Here is a 25,883-nt window from a genome sequence, read left to right on the forward strand (position 1 = left end):
AATGGGATTGATCTTAGAAGTTCTTCCTCAGCCATGGCATTGTCTGTGTATACAAAGGCTGTTGATTTTTGTGCATTGATTTTATATCCTGCTACTTTGCCAAACTCTTCTATGAGTTCCAATAGTCTCTTAGTAGAGTTCTTTGGGTACCCTAAGTAAAGAATCATATCATCTGTCTCCAAAGAGGGATAGTTTGAGTTCTTCCTTCCCAATTTGTATCCCTTTAATTTCTTTTTCTTGCCTAATAGCTCTGGCTAGAACCTCCAGAACTATATTTAATAGCAGTGGTGAGAGTGGGCATCCCTGTCTGGTACCAGATCTCAGTGGAAATGCTTCCAGCTTTTCCCCATTCAATAGGATGTTGGCTGTGGGTTTTTCATAGATTGCTTTAATTGTATTGAGGAATGTTCCTTCCAAACCCAGTTTGCTTAGAGTTTTCATCATGAACGGGTGTTGTATTTTATCAAATGCTTTCTCGGCATCTATTGAGATAATCATATGATTTTTCTTCTGCAGTCTGTTAATGTGGTGTATCACATTAATTGTCTTGCGCACATTAAACCATCCCTGCATACCAGGGATAAATCCCACTTGGTCCGGGTGGATGATCTTTCTGATGTGTTGTTGCATTCTATTGGCGAGAATTTTATTGAGGATTTTTGCATCTATGTTCATCAGGGATATTGGTCTGTAATTCTCTTTCAGTGCTGCATCTTTCTCTGGCTTAGGAATTAAGATGATGCTGGCTTCATAGAAAGAATTTGGGAGGATTCCCTCTTCTTCGATTGGTCTGAATAGTTTGAGAAGAATTGGAGTTAGTTCTTCTTGAAATGTCTGGTAGAATTCAGCAGTGAATCCATCTGGTCCTGGGCTTTTCTTTGTTGGGAGGGCCTTTATTACTGTTTCAATTTCTGTCTCAGTTATGGGTCTGTTTAGGTTTTCGATGTCTTCCTGGTTCAATTTAGGCAGGTTGCATGTGTCCAGGAATCTATCCATTTCTGATAGGTTTCCCTGTTTGCTGGCATACAAGTCCTTGTAGTAATTTCTGATGATTCTTTTTATTTCTGTGGTGTCTGTTGTTACGTTTCCTTTTTAATCTCTGATTTTATTGATTTGGGTCTTTTCTCTTCTTTTTTTAGTTAGTTGGGCCAATGGGGTGTCAATTTTGTTGATTTTTTCAAAAAACCAGCTCCTCATTTGGCTGATTTTTTGTAATTTTTTTGATTCAATCCTGTTGATTTCTTCTCTGATTTTAATTATTTCTCTTCTCCTACTAGATTTGGGTCTGGTTTGCTGTAGGTTTTCTAGATCCTTGAGGTGAGTTGAAAGCTCATCTAGTTGGTGCCTTTCCAATTTCTTGATGTAGGCACCTATTGATATAAACTTTCCTCTTAACACTGCTTTTGTTGCGTCCCATAAGTTTTGGTATGTTGTGCTGTTATCCTCATTTACTTCCAGAAAGTTTTTGATTTCTCTTTTGATTTCTTCTATGACCCATTGTTCATTCAGGAGCATGTTGTTCAATCTCCATGTGTTTGCGTATGCTCTAGGGATTCCTGAGTTGCTAATTTCCAACTTCATTCCTTTATGATCTGAGAAGCTGCATGGTATGATTCTAATTCTTTTGAATTTGCTGAGACTTGCTTTATGGCCTAGTATGTGGTCAATCCTAGAGAAGGTTCCATGTACTGCTGAGAAGAATGTAAAATCTTTAGCTGTAGGATTGAAAGTTCTGTATATATCTGTTAGATCCATTTGGGCTATAGTGTCGTTTAAATCTACTGTATCCTTGTTGATCTTCTGACCGGATGATCTGTCTATTTCTGAGAGTGGAGTATTGAAGTCCCCCAGTACTACTGTATTGGGGTCTAAGTCTCCCTTTAAGTCCGTTAATAAATCTTTTAGATAAACTGGTGCCCTGTAGTTAGGTGCATATACATTGATAATTGTTATATCTTTCTGTTGAATTGATCCCTTAATCATTATATAGTGTCCCTCTTTGTCTCTCTTAACAGTGTTTGTGGTAAAGTTTATGTTGTCCGATATTAAGATGGCTACGCCCACTCTTTTTTCATTTCTGTTGGCATGGTATATCTTTTTCCAGCCTTTCACTTTCAGTCTGTATGGATCTTTGTTGGAAAGATGTGTTTCTTGTAAGCAGCAAATAGATGGGGTTTGTTCCTTAACCCAATCAGCCAATCGGTGTCTTTTAACTGGACAGTTCAGGCCATTCACGTTCAATGTGACTAATGATAAGTGGTAACTTTGCCCTGCCATTTGCCAAAGATAAGTTCTAATATATGCTTTGAATTCCCTGTGATCTTTTGCTGTGAGCTTTCCTTCCTTGGTTTCCTTCATTTACCTTCTTTCATATTGATGACCGTGTTTCTGTGTTTCTGTGTGTAACACATCTTTAAGCATCTTTTGCAGGGCTGGACGAGTGGCAACAAATTCTTTCAATTTCTCTTTGCTATGAAAAGTCTTTATTTCACCTTCATTCACAAATGATAGCTTTGCAGGATATAATATTCTGGGCTGGCAGTTGTTCTCTCTTAGTACCTGGGCTATATCTCGCCATTCCCTCCTGGCTTGTAGAGTTTCTGATGAGAAGTCAGCTGTGAGTCTGATTGGAGATCCTCTGAGAGTAATCTGACGTTTCTCTCTTGCACATTTTAGGATCTTTTCTTTATGTTTCACTGTGGAGAGTTTAATTACAACGTGTCGTGGTGAGGATCTCTTTTGGTCGTGTTTATTAGGGGTTCTGTGGGCTTCCTGTACTAGGATTTCTCTGTCCTTCTCCAAACCTGGGAAATTTTCTGCTAATATCTCACTAAAAAGGCCTTCTAATCCTTTCTCCCTCTCCATGCCTTCAGGAACTCCTAGAACCTGAATGTTGGGTTTTTTAATAGTATCTTGAAGATTCCCGACAATATGTTTTAGATTTCTAATTTCCTCTTCTTTTCTTTGGTCTGACTGTATCCTTTCCTGTTCTCTGTCTTCTAAGTCCGATATTCTCTCTTCTGCTTCACCCATTCTGTTTGTAAGGCTCTCTATTGTGTTTTTCATTTGATCTATTGAATTCTTCACTTCAGTCACTATCACAGTTTCCTGTTGTACTAGTTGTTTCGTTTCATTTTGATTCCTCCTTAATATTTCATTTTCACGAGAGAGATTTTCTATCTTGTCCATTAAGGATTTGTGTAGTTCCAGAATTTGTTTTTGAGAACTTCTTAATGTTCTTATCAATTTTTTGAGATCTGCTTCTTGCATTTCTTCTATGTCATCATCTTCATAATCTTGAATTGGGGTGTCTTTTTCATTTGAGGGCTTCATGGTGACTTCCTTGTTTTTATTACCTCGGTTTTTGCATTTGTTATTTGTCATATTGGAGATATTTGGTTTCTTCACTGTGGTGCTTTTTCTTGTTATACTATGACTCTAGATTAAGTGGACTATCTGTTTTTGATGGAGCCTTAGGGCTTGAGATGGGTGTGGCCTGAGAGCTCTGTTTGGTGTGCCAAAGGTGACACTCCCAGGTTAGGCGTGGTAAATCTCGCTCTCTCTCTTTCTTTTTTTTTTTTTTTATTCAAAAGAGAAGTAATTCCGCACAGCTGAACAAAGTTGGAGGTAGTTAGCAGGCAAATGATATACCCACAGGAGCCAGAGATCGGAAGTTCTTTCCCAAGGACCCCACAGGGAATCTGTTCTGCCCTCAGAGTGGGCTCAAATTCTCCTTCAGTCTCCCACTGGGTTGCCAAAGTTACGGAATTGTAGCGTCTCTGGAGAGTGCTCACGTGAATTCTGTGAGTTCTCTCCCCCACCGTCTCTTTTTTCACAGTCTCCGTTCAGTAGCACCACAAATTTACTAGGTCCTAATCTCCTGTTAATTCGCCCTGCCCAGAGTCAGGTTTTTCTGCTAGTCTCAGGGCCGGTGCAGACCTGAGGTCGCTCTGCTTATGACGTATGTCCAAGATGGCGCCTGCTCTTTGTCTTGCTCGCCCTTGAGAGGTGAGCGGAGAGAGAGAAACCCGTGTCCGTACCAGTCACCCTTTTTTTTTTTTCTCTCTCTCTCTCTTCCAGCTAGCCTGGTGAACTCCCCCCCCCCCCCCGGGGGTCATTCCCTCTAGTCTCCTCTCTCCGCCTCCCTGCCGGTGTCTCGGGCTATTGAGGTTCGGCTCACCTCGCATTCCAGCGCTGGTGTGTTGAGTCTGCCACTGGTGTCCCGAACTGTGGGCTCCCATGCTCTCCACGCAGGTCCGCTGTGAGTCACGCGTTCCGGAAGAGTTTCTTCTGTTGTTTCCTCCCCTACTCTTCCTTGAACCTGCAGTATCTCCACTTTTATTAAACTATCTCTCCCCAGACTATCAGTGTGCTCCCTTCCTATTCCGCCATCTTGCCGCTAATCTCGCGTTATAATATTATTATTATGTATGTTTCATATATTCAGCCAGGAAGATTGAACGTAAGTGGTGATCCAAATGAAGATTCTCTAGGTGAAAGCTACAATGTTTAAGATGAAAAACATATGAAATAGGACTTATATTATCTATTTCAAGAATCCTTATAAAGCTACAATAATCAGGACAGTATGGTTGGCAAGAGGATAAATTTATGGCCGTCGCCGTGGCTCAATAGGCTAATCCTCTGCCTTGCGGCACTGGCACACCGGGTTCTAGTCCCAGTCGGGGCGCCGGATTCTGTCCCGGTCGCCCCTCTTTCAGGCCAGCTCTCTGCCATTCAGTGTCTTTTAACTGGACAGTTCAGGCCATTAACATTCAATGTGACTATTGATAAGTAGTAACTTTGCCCTGCCATTTGCCAAAGATATTTTCTAATATATGCTTTGAATTCCTTGTCATCTTTTGCTGTGAGGTTTCCTTCATTTACCTTCTTTCATATTGATGATTGTGTTTCTGTGTGTAATACATCTTTAAGCATCTTTTGCAGGGCTGGACGAGTGGCAACAAATTCTTTCAATTTCTGTTTGCTATGAAAGATCTTTATTTCACCTTCATTCACAAATGAGAGCTTTGCTGGATATAATATTCTGGGCTGGTAGTTGTTCTCTCTTAGTACCTGGGCTATGTCTTGCCATTCCCTTCTAGCTTGTAGGGTTTCTGATGAGAAGTCTGCGTGAGTCTAATTGGAGATCCTCTGAGAGTAATCTGACGTTTCTCTCTTGCACATTTTCGAATCTTTTCTTTATGTTTCACTATGGTGAGTTTGATTACAACGTGTCGTGGTGAGGATCTCTTTTGGTCATGTTTACTTGGGGTTCTATGAGCTTCCTGTACTAGGATGTCTCTGTCCTTCTCCAAACCCGGGAAGTTCTCTGCAAGCATCTCACTAAAAAGGCCTTCTAATCCTTTCTCTCTCTCCATGCCTTCAGGAACTCCTAGAACCCAAATGTTGGTTTTTTTTTTTTTTTTTGTAGTTTTTTTTTTTTTTTATCTTTTATTTAATGAATATAAATTTCCAAAGTACGACTCATGGGTTACAATGGCTTCCCCCCCCATACCGTCCCTCCCACCAACAACCCTCCCCTTTCCCACTCCCTCTCCCCTTTCATTCACATCAAGATTCATTTTCGATTATCTTAATATACAGAAGATCAGCTTAGTATACCTTAAGTAAGTATTTCAACAGTTTGCTCCCACACAGAAACATAAAGTGAAAAATAATAGATGATTTTTTTAAAATGATGATGAAATCAGATCAGACCTATTGTCATGTTTAATCCCAGTGAGAGTCAAGTTGGGAATTGAAAATTTCTTTCTTTTCTTTTTTTTTTTTTTTTTTTACAGAAGATCAGTTTAGTGTACATTAAGTAAAGATTTCAGTCGTTTGCACCCCCATAGAAACACAAAGTGAAATATACTGTTTGTTTTTTAATAGTATCCTGTAGATTCCCAACAATAGTTTTTAGATTTCTAATTTCCTCTTCTTTTCTTTGGTTTGACTGTATACTTTCCTGTGCTCTGTCTTCTAAGTCCAATATTCTCTCTTCTGTTTCACTGACTCTGTTTTTAAGGCTCTCTAATATCTTTGTCATTTCATCTATTGGGTTCTTCATTTCATTTTGATTTCTCTTCACTATCACACTTTCCTGTTCTACTAGTTTCTGCGTTTCATTTTGATTTCTCCTTAAGGTTTCATTTTCTTGAAGGAGATTTTCTATCCTGTCCAGTAAGGAATTCTGTATCTGAAGCATTTGTCTTTGAAAGCTTCTAATTGTTCTTATCATAAATTTTTTGAAATCCATATCTTGCATTTCTTCCATCTCATCATTTTCATAATCTTGGCTTGGGGTGTCTTGTTCATTTGGGGATGTCATAATGTCTTCCTTGTTCTTGTTTCCTCGGTTTTTGTGTTTGTGGCTTGGCATTGTGGAGATACCTTTGGATTCTTCTTACCTCGCTGTGGTTTTTCTTCTTATACTATGACTGTATTAAGTGGACTGTCTGCTTTTGATGGAGCCTTAGAGGCTTGAGATGGGTGTGGCCTGAGAGCTCTGTTTGGTTCCTCAGAGTTAAGGGTGTGCCAAAGGTGACATTCCCAGGTTAGGTGTGGTAAATCTCTCTCTCTCTCTTTCTTTTTTTGATTCAAAAGGGAAGTAATTCCACACAGCTCGTGTTCCAGCGCTGGTGTTTTGATTCTGCCACTGGTGTTCCGAACTGTGGGCTCCCACGCTCTCCACGCAGGTCCACTGTGAATCACTAGTTCTGGAAGAGTTTCCTCTGCTGTTTCTTCCTCTACTCTTCCTTGAACCTGCAGTATCTCTACTTTTATTAAACGGTCTCTTCCTGGACTATCAGTGTGCTCCCTTCCTATTCCGCCATCTTGCTGCTCTCCCAAATTGGTTTCTTATTTTGATGATTATTTTGTCCTGTAGTTAAGCCATCCAAGAGAGAAAATTTCCCCTTGATAACTCCCATATCTCTGGATGTTTTCATAGTTGCTTTAATTCTTTTTCTTCTCCTTCCCTCCTTTCTTGGAGATTTTGCAATAGGAAGAGTAATGGACTACATAATGCGTAATAAATAGCTGAGTGAAGCTTTTTGAGGAGGAAGGGGTTTATTTTGGTTCCCAGTTTTGGAGGTTCACAGTCAAAGACTGGGTAGCCCTGCAGTGGTAGAGCATGTGCAGAGGAATGATCACATGATAAGCCAGGAACCAGACAGTCGGCGAACAATGAGGCCCAACTTGACTTTTGTCATCAACACTCTTATCAGAACTACATTGGAAGAGCACACTCTAATGATCTAAGGACCTCCCACTTGGCCCACCTCCTAAGAGCTGTAATTAAATCAACTCTTCACCCTTAATCCATTAACCATAGGCTTTGGAGACCTAGCCGCCAATAAATGGGCCTTTGAGTGGGGAGAAAACTGAATATTACTCAAACTGTAATATGGACTAAGTCTAAAGACCTGGTTTCAGAAGGAGTCATTCAACCTTGTGGTTAAGATGCTGTTATACCATGTTATAATGCCTGGGTTTGATTCCTAGTTCTGGTTCCTAACTCTAGCTTCCTGCTAATGCAGACACTGGGAGGCTGCAGTGATGGCTGAAGTAATTGCATTCCTCTCACTGATGTGGAAAACCTGGATCGAGTTCCTGACCCAGAACCCAGTCCAGCTCTGGATGCTCCAGGCTTTTGTGGAATGTACCAGTTATCTGTCTGTCAGTCTTTCTCCCTGTCTCTTTGCTTCTCAAAATTGACTCAGGTCTATTTGTCTCATTTCTGGTGTGATCTTAGGAAGATTAACATATCTTTCAGATTCATGACACATACTGGCTGTGGGGTTTGAGTCAGATAACCAGTGTGCAATTCTTGACTCTGTTCCTATGAGCTGTGTGAGCCTGAGCTAACTACTTAACTTTTCCAAATCTCAATTTCCTCATCTTCATGTTAACAACTACTGCACTCTGGTTCATGGAGTGTTATGAGGATTAAAAGAGAGAATGCATGCCATTATGACAACTACATAAGAAGCACTGAGTAAATATTAACTCTTTATAATTTAAAACAAGAGGGTAAGATTAGATAATTTTAAAAAATCATCACTTCCTGTTAACATTCTAGAATCAGGAGGCACCATGGTGTAGAAAATGGCGCAATCACTGGTTTAAATTCTATTCCTACCTCTTATGGGCTATGTGATTTTGTATTCTTTATCTTCTTTGAGCTTTCATTTGCTCATCTGCATAATGGGGTGGTGACACGTATTATAATCTTAAATCAGGCAAATATGATATGTCACATGTAATCAGATGTAACTTTATTCTGTCTTCCACAGCTTCTTTAAAATTTATTCAGTCGTTGGTATTCTTAGCTTGCTCCTAAAGGACATTCGGTCAGTTTCATAAATTTTATGCTCAGGTAATAGAAAATTTTATGCTTCAGTAATAGAAAGTACTAAGGTCACTTTCAGCCCAACAACATAATATCTATTTGATAGCTAAAATCATTCAGTTCTAGATAATAATCCATTCTATGAACTTAAAATTAAACCTTCTTCCCTGCTTGCAACTCAATCCGGGGTTGAGGTGGATTCTTGGCCCCTTCCTCCTTTTTCTGTCTGCCATTTCTCCTTTACTCCAACATCTGTTTCAGCTCCATCTTCACTCAGGTGTTGGAGAAGAAGTGATATGGGGAACGTGGAGGGTGCAGCTGTTAACATGGCATTTGTGAGTCACTTAGGTAAAATTACTGGTCCTGTTTTTTTTTTTTTTTTTTTTTGACAGGTAGAGTTACAGACAGTGAGAGAGAGAGAGAGAGAGAGAGAGAGAAAGGTCTTCCTTCCATTGGTTCACTCCCCAAATTGTTGCCACAGCCGGTGCTGCACCAATCTGAAGCCAGGAGCCAGGCTGCTTCCTCCTGGTCTCCCACATGGGTGCAGGGGCACAAGCACGTGGGCCATCCTCCACTGCCCTCCCGGGCCATCCTCCACTGCCCTCCCGGGCCACAGCAGAGAGCTGGACTGGAAGAAGAGCAACCAGGACTAGAACCCAGCACCCATATGGGATGCCAGCACCGCAGGCAAGGATTAACCAAGTGAGCCGTGGCACTGGTCCCTACTGGTCCTGTTTTATGGGTCTCTTCCAGGGGCACCTTTGGAGGCTCTGTGGCTCTGTTTGACAGGTGTTACTTCCTTAATCCCTGGTTCTCAAGTGGTGTGCTCCACATAGACTCATGGATGGGGACCCATCATACCCACTGGGATATGCTATTTGACAGAATTTTAAATGCTTTCCAAACAACTTTTTCTTATTGCTGACACCTGATATGTAGGAACTCCTTGATCATCAAAGATTTCAGGGAATGACATCCTATCTCAAATACTGCAGCATTCAGCTTTCTTCCCAAGTTGCTTCCCAGACCATTTCTCCTGGCTGCCAGATTCTGTGGATGGGACCCATATCACATTCCTGTAACCCCTAAACTCCAGAAGGTATATTTTTGATATGTGAGGAGTCATTTGTAAACACTCTTCATTATACTTGGAGTGGCAAAAATACTGTGTACTACCATGTGTGCATGATGTGTGTGTGTGTGTGTGTGTGTGAAACCAAACCCTCATGATGTAAAAGCAAAACCCAGACTCTTATCTGTCCCCCTTAGCCTTAGGTGTCCCAACCTGTCTTTTATCAAAAGGAATTCACTGATTTGAGGGAATGATCTAGCTGGCCTTACCAGTTTCTAATCATAGGACTCAAGGAATCCTTTGCTTCTCTGATAGATAAGAACCTTAATGGCCAGTGTTGTCCTGGGGTTGTTTGTGTAGAGGAATTCCAGGTCCTGGCAGAATGTCACTGCCACCTTCACATAACTCCTAGACCAACTGGAACACATCTAGTCATCATAAATTCCTTAAAGAGCATGGCATCACTGACCAATCAAAAGAAGGTAGGCCGGCGCTGCGGCTCACTAGGCTAATCCTCCGCCTAGCAGCGCCGGCACACTGGGTTCTAGTCCTGGTTGGGGCGCCGGATTCTATCCCGGTTGCCCCTCTTCCAGGCCAGCTCTCTGCTGTGGCCAGGGAGTGCAGTGGAGGATGGCCCAGGTGCTTGGGCCCTGCACCCCGTGGGAGACCAGGATAAGCACCTGGCCCCTGCCATCGGATCAGCGCGGTGCGCCGACCGTAGCACGCCAGCCGCGGTGGCCATTGGAGGGTGAACCAACGGCAAAGGAAGACCTTTCTCTCTGTCTCTCTCTCTCACTGTCCACTCTGCCTGTCAAAAAAAAAAAAAAAAAAAAAAAAAAAAAAAAAAAGATCATGATGAGCACCACCGACCAACCAGGAACTTGGATACAAGCTGATCACACATCTCTCAGTCTCAATTGATTTTCTTTTTTAAAAATTTTATTTAAGTTATACCAGTTTCATGTATTTCATATATACAGATTTAGGAACATAGTGACACTTTCCACCCTAACTTCCCTCTCACCTATACTCCAACCTTTCTTCTTCCTCCCTCTCCCATTCTCACTCTTAATTTTTACAAAGACCTACTTTTTTTTAAAAAAAGATTTATTTACTTATTTGAAACTCAGAGTTACACAGAGAGAGGAGAGGCAGAGAGAGTTCTTCCATCTGATGGTTCACTCCCCAATTTGCTGCAACCTCCAGAGCTGTGCCGTTCCAAAGCCAGGAGCCAGGAGCCTCTTCCAGGTCTCCTAGGTGGTGCAGGGGCCCAAAGACTAGGGCCATCTTCCACTGCTTTCCAAGGCAATAGCAGAGAGCTGGATAGGAAGTAGAGCAGCCGGGTCTCAAACCAGCACCCATATGGGATGCTGGCACTTCAGGCCGGGGCATTAACTCTCTGTGCCACAGCGCCAGCTCCAAAGATCTACTTTCAGTTTACTTAATAATTGTAAAGTTAATACTACACTAAGTAAAACAGTTCAACAAATAGCATGAAGAAAAAAAACAAAACAAAACAAAACCACTGTTCCTCAACAGAAGATTCAGGGACTGTAAATAATCATTGAATCTCACAATGTCCACTTCACTCCAACACATTACATTTTAGGTATTCTGTTAGTTACTTCAGATCAGGGAAAACATATGATATCTGTCTTTTTGGGACTGGCTTATTTCACCACGTATAATAGTTTCCAGGTATGCATTTTGTTGCAAAAGACTGGATTTTTTTCTCTTTCTTCCTCCCTTCCTCCCTTCCTCCCTCCCTCCCTCCCTCCCTCCCTCCCTCCCTTCCTTCCTTCCTTCCTTCCTTCCTTCCTTCCTTCCTTCCTTCCTTCCTTCCTTCCTTCCTTCCTTCCCTTTTCCTCCTCCTCCTCCTCCTCCTCCTTTTTTTTTTTTTTTTTCAGCTGGGTAGTTCTCCATAGTGTATATATACCATAGTTTCTTATCAAGTCAACAGTTGATGGACATCTGAGTTGATCCATATCTTAACTATTGTGAATTGTGCTGCAGTTAACATGGGGGTACAGATAACCCTTTCAGATACTGATTTCTTTTGGTTTGGGTAAATTCCCAGGAGTGGGATGGCTGGGTCATATTGTAGGTCTGTATTCAGACTTTTGAGGTATTTCTATATTGTCTTCCACAGCTGCTGCACCAGTTTACACTACCACCAACAATGGATTAGGGTACCTTTTCTTCCACATCCTTGCCAGTATTTATTGTTTGTTGATTTCTTTATTAGAGCCATTCTAACTGGAGTGAGATGAAACCTCATTGTGGTTTTGATTTTCATTTTCCTGATGGCTAGTGATCCTAAGCATTTTTCAAGTGTCTATTGGCCATTTGAATTTCCTCTCTTGAAAAATGCCTGTTCAAATACTTTGCCCATTTCTTAACTGAACTGTTTGTTTTGTTGTTGAATTTCTTGAGCTGTTTATAAATTCTGGATATTAACCCTTTATAAGTTGCATAGTTTGCAAATATTTTCTCCCATTCTGTTGGTTGTCTCTTCACTTTGCTGAGTGTTTCATTTGCAGCACAGTAGCTTCTTAGCTTGATGTAGTCCCACTTGTCAATTTTGTCTTTAATTGTCTGTGCTTCTGGGGTCTTTTCTAAGAAGTTTTTGCCTATGCCAATGTCTTGAAGAGTTTCCTCAATATTCTCTAGTAATTTGATGGTATCAGGTTATAGATTTAGGTTTTTGAGCCAATTTGAGTGGATTTTTGTGCAAGGTATAATGTAGGGGTCTTGCTTCATACCTCTGCATGTGGAAATCCAGTTTTCCTAGCACTGTGTGTTGAAGAGACTGCCCTTGTTCCAGGGATTGATTTTAGCTACTTTGTCAAAGATAAGTTGGTTGTAGATGCATTGATTGATTTCAGGAGTTTCTATTCTGTTCCATTGGTCTACAAGTCTGTTTTTATGCCAGTACCAGGCTGTTTTGATTATAACTGCCATATAGTATGTCTTGAAATCTGGTATTGCGATACCTCTAGCTTTGTTTCTGTTATGAAGATCGCTTTAGTTATTCAGGGTCTCTTGTGTTTCCATATAAATTTTAGCATCATTTTTTTTTCTAGATCTGAAAAGAGTTCTTGGTATTTTGATTTGGATCACATAAAATCTAAATTGCTTTTGGTAGTATGGACATCTTAGTGATATTGATTCTTCCAATCCATGAACATGGAAGATTTTTCCGTTTTTTATGTCTTCTATTTCTTTCTTTAATGCTTTATAATTTTCATCATAGTGATCTTTGATATCTTGGTTAAATTTATTCCATGGTATTTAATTTTTTGGTAGCTATTGTAAATGGGATTGATATTAGAAGTTCAGTCTCAGCCATGGCATTGTCTGTATATACAAAGGTTATTGATTTTGTGTGTTGATTTTACATCTTTGCACTTTACCAAACTCCTTTATGAGTTCCAGTAATCTCTCAGTGGAGTCTTTTGGATCCCCTTGTATAGGATTATATCATCTGAAAATAGGAATAGTTTGACTTCCTTCTTTCCAATTTGTATCCCTTTGATTTCTTTTTCTTTTCTAATGGCTCTGGCTAAAGCTTTGAAGACTATATTAAAAAACAATGGTTAGGGGCCAGCTCTGTGGTGTAATAGGTTAAGCTTCTGTGGTGCATTAGATTAAGCATTGAGCCCTGGTTGCTCCACTTCTGATCCAGCTCCCTGCTGATGGCCTAGGAAAGCAGTGGAGGATGGCTTGGGATCTTGGGCCCCTGCACCCCTGTGGGAGACCAGGAGAAATCTCCTGGCTTTGGATTGGCACAGCTCCAGTCATCACAGCCATTTGGGGAATGAACCAGTGGATGAGAGACCTCTCTCTCTCTGTCTCTCCCTCTCTCTGTCTGTAATTATACCTCTCAAGTAAATAAATAAATCTTTACAAAAAAGACAATGGTGAGTGTGGGCATCCTTTTCTGATTCTAGATCTTCGAAGAAATGCTTCCAGCTTTTCCCCATTCAATAGGATGCTGGCCATGGGTTTGTTATATATTGCCTTAATTGTGTTGAGGAATGTTCCTTTTATCTGCTTAAGGTTTCAACATGAAAGGATGTTATATTTTATCAATTGCTCCCTCTGCATATATTGAGATAACTATTTGTTTTTTTGTTCTTTGGTTTGTTATTGTGATGTATCGCATTTATTGATTTGCAAATTTATTGATTTATCCCTGCATACTAGGGATAAATATATAGGAACCTTCACCCTCTAACTCCTCAGGGAGCCCAGGAATTAAGCTATAGCTTAGTGGCTCCTTGCTCTGTGCTTTGCAACAAATACCTCCTTTCTTCCACCACCCTGAAGTCAGAGATTGGCTTTCTGTGAGTCAGGTGAGTGGACCCAGTTGGTGATTTCTACAGCAACACTTTCAACCTCTGTGTGTGTGTGTGTGTGTGTGTGTGTGTGTGTGTGTGTGTGTGTTTAGCAGGGATGGGGACACCCAGAGCACCATATTCCTTCTCCAAATCCTCTCACAAAACTGACTCTTCAAAATCTTGCCTCTTGCCCATCAGCCTGGCCATTATGTGTGCATTTTATCTAACCAGTTTTCAGTCACCATTTTTGAAATTTTTCCCTCTAGTAGGTTTTTGCATTTATTTAGTATCTGACATTTATCATCTTGGCTTCTCAGTGGAAACTTCAATTTTAACACACTGTTTTATGTTTGTTTCTGTTGGTGAAATGAGATGTATATAAAACACCTGGCACATAGAGGAACTAAACAATTATTGGTTCCTCTACTTCCTTCCTTTTAAACATTCTAAATAAGTAGTTCTGGATACTGAAGGGAGATGAAAGTACATCCATTCAACTGATATGTTAAAATACTTTGCTTCTAGTTTTTGCTCTATTGGGCAGTTTGTCATATAATGGTAGAGATTGGCAGATCTTTCTCCATTAGTTATAGTACATTGTACACTGATGTGTCATTTATTTATTGAAGTCTCTCCACTGGACTGGGGACTCCTCAAAGGAAGGATACTTGCCAAAAACATTTAATAACTTTTGTTGAATTGAAATAACCATAATAACAATAATGATAGAAAATATTAATTGAGCTTCTATTATGTACCAAATGAAGGTGCATAAAATTTTGCAAGGCTGGATACCTTCCCTCTGTCCCTCTAGACCTACTCTGTCACCTTATCTCCCATACACTCTTCTCCAGGAATTGTGCTGTATGGGCTCCTTTGACTTCTGATACCTCTTTGTTTTAATTTTGGAAGGAGGTGGCAAGGGAAGCACTGGATGAGGACAGGGCAGTGAGGTCAGGAATTTATTTCCTGGCTCTTTTTCCAGTGTCACTTCTGGTTTAATGATTATTTGTTGACCCAAGGCATCATAGTATCTGTCAAAGTGACCCTCTCTTCACAATTTTTTCTCTTCAAGTCAAGTTGGAAGAAGGAAGGATGAGTTAGGTTGCACAAATGGAACAAGGGTAGGAAAGAGGACAGGGGCAGCATAAGCTAAGGCAGGAAGTGGGAGTTTTCAAGAAGATTGAGGCACAGTGAATTGAGGCTATTTAAGGAGTTTAGGGTGATTAAGGAAAATAAAGAAGCCAGGCTGTGGATGTTGTTTTGTGTTTAGTTTGAAAGTGCAGAAACCAAAAGACTTATGAACTTTGTCAGAAAAAGCTTTCAGGCAGGAAATGCAAAGATCCTGAAAACAAACACCAAACACAAATGTCAGAGAGTATTTCACTCTGGCATTTGATTCTCAATGGAAGGGAAAAAAAATCTTATTACTTCCTAAAGTCATGTGGGCATTGAGATGTTGAAGGGTAAACTTTCATTTTAAAAGGTTGCTGTCTTAAAGGCCATGGTTCTTAATGAAAAAATTAATCCATTCTCTGATTGGACACTTACCTAGCTTCAAAGATCAACTTTTGTCAGAAGAGCACTGGATGGATCCAAGTGATAGACTGAGCCCATGCATTTATACCTGGGACCTGTACCATAGACCTGCAGACTGCTCTTCTGCCACCCTTGCCCCTTCAGCTCACCTCACTGGAGTGGGTCCTAGCCTGACACAGATGGAATGGGGGCCCACAGTAGCTCTTTGGAAGCTCCTCTGGCAAAGGATTTCTGGAGGAAGGAGAATGTCAATACAATTCCAGAACATCAAAGCTGGAAGGAGAGTTCTCTGGTCTAGCACCTCCTTAGGGGCACATTAAATAATGATAAAGGACCACAAGTGCTTTCTAGTGACAGAGTTCAGAACATGCTACCTCAAAATATGGTGCCTTGGCATATTGAACATTTTAAACTGAAGGTGATCTGGACAGCTGGTGGCCCTGTGTGGGTCAATCTGTGTTTCAGCAAAAGACAGAAATCAGTCATAAGCCAACAAGGTGAAATTAATGGGGTTTTATTAAAACAGTGGCAAAGAGCGGGCTACTCCACAGACAGAGTAGCCTTAGTGTGTTGTTGGAGTTCTACATTAACAGGGTCCAGAATATGAATATTAATATTTGGGCAGAATATTCATCTTATTTCTGGGAAAGCAGTGGGGAATTTCAGGAGTTAGAGATCCATCTGTTTACTCTCCTTGAACGGTCATATCTGTAGGTTGTCATGGCAATTTTAAAATGTCATAGCTCCATGGGGAGTGACTTTTACTATGTTAATGCATCATAGTGAAAGTATAATGAGACTAAATACTAAAGTAGTGGTCAATCATTTTTTTAAAAGATATTATTTATTTATTTGAGAGGCAGAGTTACAGACAGAGAGAAGGAGAGACAGAGAGAAAGGTCTTCCATCCTCTGGTTCATTCCCCAAATGGCCACAATGGCTAGAGCTGGGCCAATCCAAAGTCAGGAGCCAGGAGCTTTTTCTGGTTATCCCATGTGGGTTCAGGGGCCCAGGCACTTGGGCCATCTTCTACTGCTTTCCCAGGCCATAGCAGGGAACTGAATCAGAAGAGGAGAATCTGGGACACAAACTGGTGCCCATTTGGGTTGATGGTGCTGCAGGTGGAGGCCTAGCTTGCTATGCCACAGCATTGGCCCCAGTGGTCAGTCTTGACACCTTTTTGGATTTGGCTGATTTGAGTCAGACTATGGACTGTATTACTGTTATGGTCCAACTGAAGCAAGAACTTGCTCTTGTTTTTCAACCTGTTCCTGCTGGGTGGAACTGGGGCTTGCCACATACTTTCTCAAAGGGATTTGAGGAATGGCTGGTGCAAGGAAGACTCTATGACTTCCTGCTCCTCCCCTGAAACCTCAAATGAGAGTGCACTCCCTATATGCAAGGGAAATGAGTATTCATATCTCTGATGGAGGATACCAAGAGGAAGCTAAGTGACTAGGCCTTGCTAAACTTCCTACAATTAAGTATCTTTAGCTCATACATTTTTATAGTATCATATTTTATATGACTTTCTAGTTTTCACTAAATCTAATGTAAAAATGCTCAGGCTTAATTATTTCTTCAAGTCTTCATTTCATTTGAAAGTTCCTATGATAACTTGATGTTAATTACATTTCTAAATTCTCCTATTAATCTGACTTTTTTCAGTTCAATTTAAAGGGCCTCAGCTAGAGAATCTATGTGGATAGTAAGAACAAGGAATTTTTCCTTCCCTACACTAGCATCTCCCTAAACCCAGAAAACATTAATCATTTACTCAGAGAATCCACTCAGATAAACCAAGACATCAATTTTAATGTCGTTTAGCAAGAAATATTCAAGCTGATTGTGATGACATTGACTATTTTGTGATGATCAGAAATCCTGACCAACAGCTAAGCTTTTGGTTAACAAAAAATGAAAATAAATCATCAATGATAAAATAACATAACAAAATAAAAACTACTAATAATTAAACAATGGAAAGGCATTTTGTATCTTTATTTTATTGAAGAGGAAGTTCAAATGCACAGAGCTGAATGAACTTGCCCAAGTTCTTATGTGTGGCTGAGACTTCAACTCTGAGCCAGAACGTGGGTTATTGACTTAACTGTTACAATGAAGGAGAGGTGCTACTACATAATCCATAGGAATAGGGGGAGAACTCTCAATGGAAAGAATCAGAAAAATACTTTCATCCCTCAGTCCCTACAGGGAATTGGTTCTAAGATCCCTCACCAAAATAAAAATCTGGGTATGCTAAAGTCTTTTACATTACATGGCATAGTGTTTCCATGTAACCTACACATATCCCTCCATGTTTTAAATATTCTCTGGATTATTTTAATACCAACTGTGAATGCCATAAAAGTAGTTGTTAGGGAATAATGACAAGGGGGAAAATTTGTGTGTATTCAGTATAAATGCACTTGTTTTTCTGAATATTTTTGATCCATTCTTGGTTGAATCCATGGATTTGCATCCATAGATATGGAGGGCAAAATATGTATAAAATTATAATTATGATTCTAGATTGAACTTGATGGTTTCAAGATTCTAAGAGCCTCCAAGGACTTAAAATTTCAATACATTAAATTAAACTAACCATTATATTAGAAATAGTTACTCTGAGAAAGTTCTGTTGATTGACCCTTAGAGGAGAGGCATCATGTGTTGTGGACAGAACACTGGGCAAGGAATCAGGAGAGTTAGTTTCTGTTATAACTAACTGGATGATCTTGTGAAAGTCTCTTCCCAGTTGGGGCTCCCTGGACTTCATTTTTCCTATTTGTAAAAGAAGAGAGTTTCCAGAAAGATTCTTTGGTAGAACATGAGATGGATAATGTGTTGTGTTAGTTATCCTTGGCTTTGTAACAAACAGTTCCAAAGCCTGGTGGCTTAAAATATCAACCATCTACTGCTTATCAAGATTGTGTGGGCCACTTAGTCTTGAGTGTGTCATTTCCCACCTGTGTGGTGCTGGCCATGTTTTCTTGTGAGCTTGCTTAGTTGGGGGTTAGAACATCCAGGAAGCCTCATTTTACATGTCTGGCTAGGATAACTGGAACAGCTGGGGACTAGTAAGGTAGTAAAACTTCTTAAAGTGTAGCCAGTTTTTAAAAGGGCAAAAAGAGGAATCTGGCAATCCTTGTAAGGACTAGATCCAGAAAAATGTGGCATCTCTTTTGACACAAGGCCAGCCTAAGTTCAAGAAGGGAGCTAGACTATCTGTTTATGGAAGGAGCAACATGGACATAGAGAAATGAGAGAAATTAGTGGGCAACCCTGCAGAAAATTCATCGAATGTCTTCAAGGCCAAAAGTTTCGTGGTCATGTAAGGTGGAAAATCTGGGTTAAACACAATTAAAGTGAATTATCAACAGGAAGAATTCTTAGAATTGTTAAAAAAAATAGCTAAAGTGCCAGATGATATAAGGTAGGTAGCAAGTGTCTTCAACTTTCCTGACTCTTCCACACAGATAAGTATGAGAAGAGAAGAAAAATGCAACCAGCCTAACAAAAAATATTTATGCTTAAATTGGCTACCATGCACAACTGCAGTCTTTGAGAGGGGTAGAATGCTTCCATGAAGCTGCGAAGGACTTGGACCAGTTTCAGCATTTTCTCCATCCTTCATGGAAACAGTCACTTTTCTTTTTAATTAAAGCCTCCTTCAGCATATATTGAGATTTTAGACTTGTTGCTGAGGAAAAAAGTATAGTCTATCTCATTGCTAATTAAAATGATTTCCTCCTGCTTTCAGAATCAGGTTTTTAATGAGTTCCAATTAGTTGTGGGAAGATAATGAAATCTGGGATGACTTTACAATTCTATGTCTCATATTAAGCAATTGGTGCTCTTTTCCTGACGCTCTCATCAGCTCAAAAGCATGAAAATGACCCATCACGGTGACAGGTGCCCTGGAGAGATGGTGTGTGTGGAGGTTGCCTACTGAGAAAGATAAAAACAAGCTCTGGAACTTGTCCTACTGGCTTTGAATTTCTGTTCCTCAATTTATTTCTTGAGAATTTTTGGAAGAGTTGCATAACTTCTTTGACCCTCAGTTTACTTATCTATAAATGGTGTTAAAAAATCTAACTTACAAGATTTTTTGAAGGGATTAAATGTAATATTATATCCTTACCTGATTATTCTAACTATTCATTCAGTAAATATTTAAAAATCGATTGCCTAGTGAGTGGTAGGCAGTATATTATTGTGCAGGGTATAAAATCCATAAGGAAATTAACCACACATAAGTTAACTAATGAATAATAAATTTTTGTAACTAAAATACTTTGTCAAATATTTGCAAAGTCAGGTCAACACCATAATAGAAACAAATAGGATGCTGTGATAGACAACAATAGTGAGAAGAAAGTGATGTCTTATCATAGACATGGTTATAAAGGAAAGTCTGAATTAATATTTCATTGAAGAATAAAGGATGAAAAAGAGTCAGCCATATGTATAGCAAAGAGCAGATCATCCCAGGAAAAGGGAACAGAAAATTCCAAGTTTCTAATATGTCAAAGAATTTTGTGTGTTTGAGGATCATACACAAGAGCAATGGGCATGAAGTGAGGGGAAAATGGGAGAGGAAGGCAATGGAAAGATCATGTAAGATCTAAATAAGAGGGACTGGCCCTGTGGTGCAGCAGGTCAACACCCTGGCCGGAAGTGCCAGTATCCCATATGGGCACCAGTTCGAGTCCTGGATTCTCCACTTCTGATCCAGCTCTCTGCTATGGCCTGGGAAAGCAGTAGAGGATGGCCCAAGTCCTTGGGCCCCTGCACCCACGTGGGAGTCCCCGAAGAAGCTCCTGGCTCCTGGCTTCAGAACAGCGCAGCTCTGGCTGTTGCGGCCAATTGGGGAGTGAACCAGTGGATGGAGGACCTCTCTCTCTCTCACTCTGCCTCTCCATCTCTCTGTGTAACTCTGACTTACAAATAAATAAATAAATCTTTAAGAAAAAAAAAGATCTAAGTAAGAAGTTTCTACTTTAGAGCTAGAAATGTGCCATGGGACTCCAAAACCCATTAAATTGGCATGTACCAATGTCATCTTACTAAAGTGATCAGTTTAAGTTCATAATTGATCATAAAGACAGGAGTAAGTGTCAAAGGGATCACATAAATAAGACCAGTGTCTTTTTTTTTTGTTTGTTTCTTCACACGATGAATCTAAACTTTTTTTTTTTTTACCTTTTATTTAATGAATATAAATTTCCAAAGTACAGCTTATGGATTACAATGGTTTCCCCCTCATAACGTCCCTCCCACCCACCACCCTCCACTTTCCCACTCCCTCTCCCCTTCCATTCACATCAAGATTCATTTTCGATTCTCTTTATATACAGAAGATCAGTTTAGCATACATTAAGTAAAGATTTCAACAGTTTTCTCCCACACAGAAACATAAAGTGAAAAATACTGTTTGAGTACTAGTTATAGCATTAAATCTCAATGTACAGCACACTAAGGACAGAGATCCTTCATGAGGAGTAAGTGCACAGATCAGTTTAATTTCATAATTGATCATAAAGACAGGAGTAAGTGTCAAAGGGATCACATAAATGAGACCAGTGTCTTCTAATAATAATTGATATAATTAAAAAGAAGAGAATGATCCAACATGGGAAATGGGATACACAGCAGACTTATAGAATGGCAAATGCCCTAAACAGCACTCTGGCCTCAGAATCAGCCTTTAAGGCATTCAGATCTGGCTAAAAAGCCCATGAGAGTTTCTCAGGCATGGAAAGCTAAGACACTGTGGCAAAAATAAATGACCTAAATGAAAGAGCTCTGTGAGTGAGATCCCAGTAGAAAGAAGGGGCCATCAAAGAAGGAGGTACCGGCAGGCGCTGCGGCTCAATAGGCTAATCCTCCACCTAGCAGCGCTGGCACACTGGGTTCTAGTCCCGGTCGGGGCACCGGATTCTGTCCCGGTTGCCCCTCTTCCAGGCCAGCTCTCTGCTGTGGCACAGGAAGGTAGTGGAGGATGGCCCAACTGCTTGGGCCCTGCACCCCATGGGAGACCAGGAGAAGCACCTGGCTCCTGGCTTCAGATCAGCACAGTGCGCCGGCTGCAGCGCGCCAGCCGTGGCGGCCATTGGAGGGTGAAACAACAGCAAAAAGGAAGACCTTTCTCTCTGTCTCTCTCTCTCACTGTCCACTCTGCCTGTTAAAAAAAAAAAAAAAAGGAGGTACCTTTCTCTGAAGGGAGGAGAGAACTTCCACTTTGACTATAGCCTTGTCTAAATAAGATAGGAGTTCGTGAACTCAAGAGGCTTCCATAGCCTTGGCAGCTCATGACAAGAGCCTCAGGTGATTACTGACACCATGAATAAGAGTGTCAATTGTTAAATCAGCAACAGGATTCACTGTGCACTTACCACCCCCCCCCCATGTAGGATCTCTGTCCTTAATGTGCTGTAGTATGAGAATTAATGGTAAAACTAGTCTTCAAACAGTACTTTATACTTTGTCTGTGTGGGTACAATCTGTTGAAATCTTTACTTGGTATATACTAAGTTGATCTTCTGTATATAAAGATAATTAAAAATGAATCTTAATTAAGAATGGGATGGGAGAGGGAGTAGGAGATGGGATGGTTTGCAGGTGGAAGGGTGGTTATGGGGGAAAAACTGCTATAATCCAAAAGTTGTACTTTTGAAATTTATATTTATTAAATAAAATTTAAAAAAAAGAAGTTTCTACTTTATTCTAAGCAATAGAAAGGCACTGTGGATCTGATTACAATGCAGAATCTTCACTCTGGCTCCCTCTGTAGATTGTATTGAGGAGGAGGAGCAAGAGTGAATCAAAGGGATTGTACCAATCCAGGAAAGAAATGATAGTGACTTGGGGTGGAGTGGTAGTACTGGGAATATGTAGTTGAACTGGCAGGGCTTGATGGATTGGTTGTGGGAAGACTGCGAGACAAAAAGAGTCAAAATTACTTTTTCTGCGTTTTGGTCTGGAAACTGATGGCAGAAATTTCCATATAATCAGTAGACAGAAACTGGAGAAGAAGAACGTTTGCAGTGAGGGTCAGGGGAATTTAGACTTTCAGTCATTTGGATATCCACATACAGAAGAAACAAACTGGATCCGTATTTCTCAAAATATGCTGATCTTCTGTATATTAAGATAATCAAAAATGAATCTTGATGTGAATGGAAGGGGAGAGGGAGTGGGAAAGGGGAGGGTTGTGGGTGGGAGGGACGGTATGGGGGGGAAGCCATTGTAATCCATTATTCGTACTTTGGAAACTTATATTCATTAAATAAATAAATAAAAAAAAAAGATCAAACAGACCTAAGAAAATAAAAGAGAAAAAAAAATATGTAAACTAACTCAAAATGGATCTAAGACTTAAATGTAGGCCCCAAATTTTGAACTACTATAATAAATACAGGAAAACACTTCAGGATGTTGGTATGAGCAAAGACTTTTTGGATATGACTCCCAAAGCAGAGACAACAAAACCAAAAATTAACAAGTCAGCTTATATCAAACTAAAAAGCTATGTACATCAAAGGAAACAATCAATAGAGTAAAGAGACAGTATTTGCAACTATTTTCTTTCTTTCTTTCTTTCTTTCTTTCTTTCTTTCTTTCTTTCTTTCTTTCTTTCTTTCTTTCTCTTTCTTTCTTTCTTTTTCTTCCTTCCTTCCTTCCTTTCTTCCTTTCTTCCTTTCTTCCTTTCTTCCTTTCTTCCTTTCTTCCTTTCTTCCTTCCAGCATCCCTGTGTAGGCCAAGCAACATATATATTTTTTATGATTTTATTTATTTGGGAGGTAGAGTTACAGACAGTGAGTGGAAAAGAGAGAGAGAAAAGTCCTCCATCCGCTGGTTCACTCCCCAAATGGCCACAATGGCTAGAACTGAGTTGATTCAAAGCCAGGAGCTTTTTCCCAGTTTCCCACATAGTACAGGGACCCAAGCACTTAGGCCATCTACCACTGCCATAGCAGAGAGCTGGTTCAGAAGAGGAGCAGCTGGGACTAGAACTGGTGCTTATATGGGATGCTGGCACTTCAGGCCAGGGCTTTAACCCACTGCGCCACAGCACCAACCCCTAAGAAAATAATTTCAATAGACATATCTCAAAAGAGGATATACAAATAATCAACAAACATATGAAAAAATGTTCCGCATAACTAATCACAAAGTAAATGTAAATCAAAACTACAATGAACTGTTATCTCACTCCAGTTAAAATGGCTAGTATAAAAAAGACAAAAAATTCTGGTGAGGATGTAACCTTGTACTGCTAATGGGAATGGAAATTAGTGTAGCCATTATGGGAAACAGTAGGGAAGTTTCCCAAGAAATTACAAGTAAAACTGCTAGATGACCCCACCATCCCACTACTGAGTTTATTTCAAAGAAAATGAAATCAGTATTTGAAGAGACATGTGCATTCCTATGTTTATTGCAGTAGTTTTCTAATAGCCCATTGGAATGTTGTTATTCAGCCATCAAAACATGAAATTCTGTCATTTTCAGCAATATGGATGGAATTGGAGGACCGTATGTTAAGTGAAAGAAGCCAGGCACAGAAAGACATATACTGCATGTTCTCACTTAAACGAGGAAGTTAAATTGATTTCAAAGAAGCGGAGAATAGTGGTTACTAGACCTGAGGAGGTTTTGGGGTATGGAGGAGGGTGGGGTGGAGAGAGCATGGTTAAGAAGAATGCAATTGGATAGGAGGAGTAGCTTCTAGTGTTCTATAGCATGTGTGATAACTATGGTTGAAAATAATCAATTGTATTTCACTTTGTGTTTCTATGGGGGTGCAAACTGTTGAAATCTTTACTTAATGCATACTAAACTGATCCTCTGTAAAAAAAAAAAAAAAAAAAAAAAAAAGAAAAAGAAAAGAAAAGAAACTATCAACTCCCAACTTGACTCTCACTGGGATTAAACATGACAATAGGTCTGCTCTGATTTCATCATCATTTAAAAAAAATCATGTATTATTTTTCACTTTATGTTTCTGTGTGGGAGCAAACTGTTGAAATCCATACTTAAGGTATACTAAGCTGATCTTCTGTATATTAAGATAATTGAAAATGAATCTTGATGTGAATGGAAGGGGAGAGGGAGTGGGAAAGGGGAGGGTTGTGGGTGGGAGGGACGGTATGGGGGGGAAGCCATAGTAATCCATTATTCGTACTTTGGAAACTTATATTCATTAAATAAAAGTTAAAAAAAAAAGAAATAAATAAATAAATAAAAAAAATAATCAATTGTATATTCCAAGATAACTAAAAGAGAATTTTGAGTGTTTCCTAAACAAAGAAATGATAAATGTCTGAGGTGATAGATATAGATATGTCAATTACTCTGATGTGATCATTCACATTATATACAATCACTGAAATACCACACTGTACTCCATAGATGTATAATTACTATGTGTTACTCTTGAGGAGGCAAGAGTAGAGGCATCCTGGGGATAGATTGGTGGCTTGGCCTTAATAGATTGTTGCAGAGTTGCCAATGCTCCCTCTTTTTGAGGAAAATTCCTTATAACCCATTGCCCTTTTCATCCTTTGTCCTTGTCCCATGGACTAGAATCCTGTGTCTTGTCCTTTCCAAATTCATTCTCACATTGCTGCCAGAGTGAGCATTCTAAAATGGAGTACGATTTTAAAAAACTCGGTAGCTCCTCATCTTTCACAGGATGAAGCCACATCATTTGCCTTGCCCTGAAAGCACTTCCTTTCTGGCCTTTCTTTCAACGTTCCTGTTTTCAGACTTGCATCAAGCATTCTGTGCACCTGCCATGCATGGCTATTGGCAGGTCCTTAAAGACACCTCTGTTCTTCCCTCCTCTATGTTTTTCTTATGCTTCCTCTTTTATCTGATAGTTTCCTTCCCTTCTGTATCATTATTACACTTCTAAAACATGGCTCAGGTGCCCAGTTTTACTGGTGTAACCAGTGAGAATTGTCCTTTTCTCTCATTCTTATGATGTCAACACTCCTCCTACATCACTGCTTTTTCCTCCAGGGAGGAGCCTCCCACTGGCTCATAACTTCTTGAAGCTAGAGGCCATGTTGATTCAGCTTTGTAGTCTTGCTCCTCTCTACTCAGCTTAATACTCAATGAATGGATGAATAATTGCTTCCTGGACTAGGTCTCCTTGTTTACTAAGGGGGAAACTGTTACATCTGCTATGTTTGCCTGTTCAGCTTCCCTTCCCTCTATTTTAATAACAGCACCCCTGTATTCCCCAGTTCCTGGGCAGCTCCTTCTACAACTCTGTGAGCTGTCCAGGAGTCTCCCATAGCACTTCCTTCCTTGACTAAGTGTAGGGAATCTATTGATGTAATGGTAGCCATTTTGGACTTAACTGCCATCATATACTCCAGGTAACCCTGATAGAAATCCTCAAACTTATGGGATAAACAAAGGCATTAAGATAGTCTGCTGGGCTTGTCTTGCTGGGCTAGACCCTGGAATATTTTTTATCTAACACCTGGAATTTTGGGACTGGCACTGTAGCATAGTAGGTTAAACCTCTACCTGCGGTGCCAACATCCTATATGGGTGTCAG

The sequence above is a fragment of the Oryctolagus cuniculus genome, chromosome 1 (assembly GCF_051225735.1).
Source record: "Oryctolagus cuniculus isolate XC-2025 breed Fujian yellow rabbit chromosome 1, ASM5122573v1, whole genome shotgun sequence".
Taxonomy (NCBI): Eukaryota; Metazoa; Chordata; class Mammalia; order Lagomorpha; family Leporidae; genus Oryctolagus; species Oryctolagus cuniculus.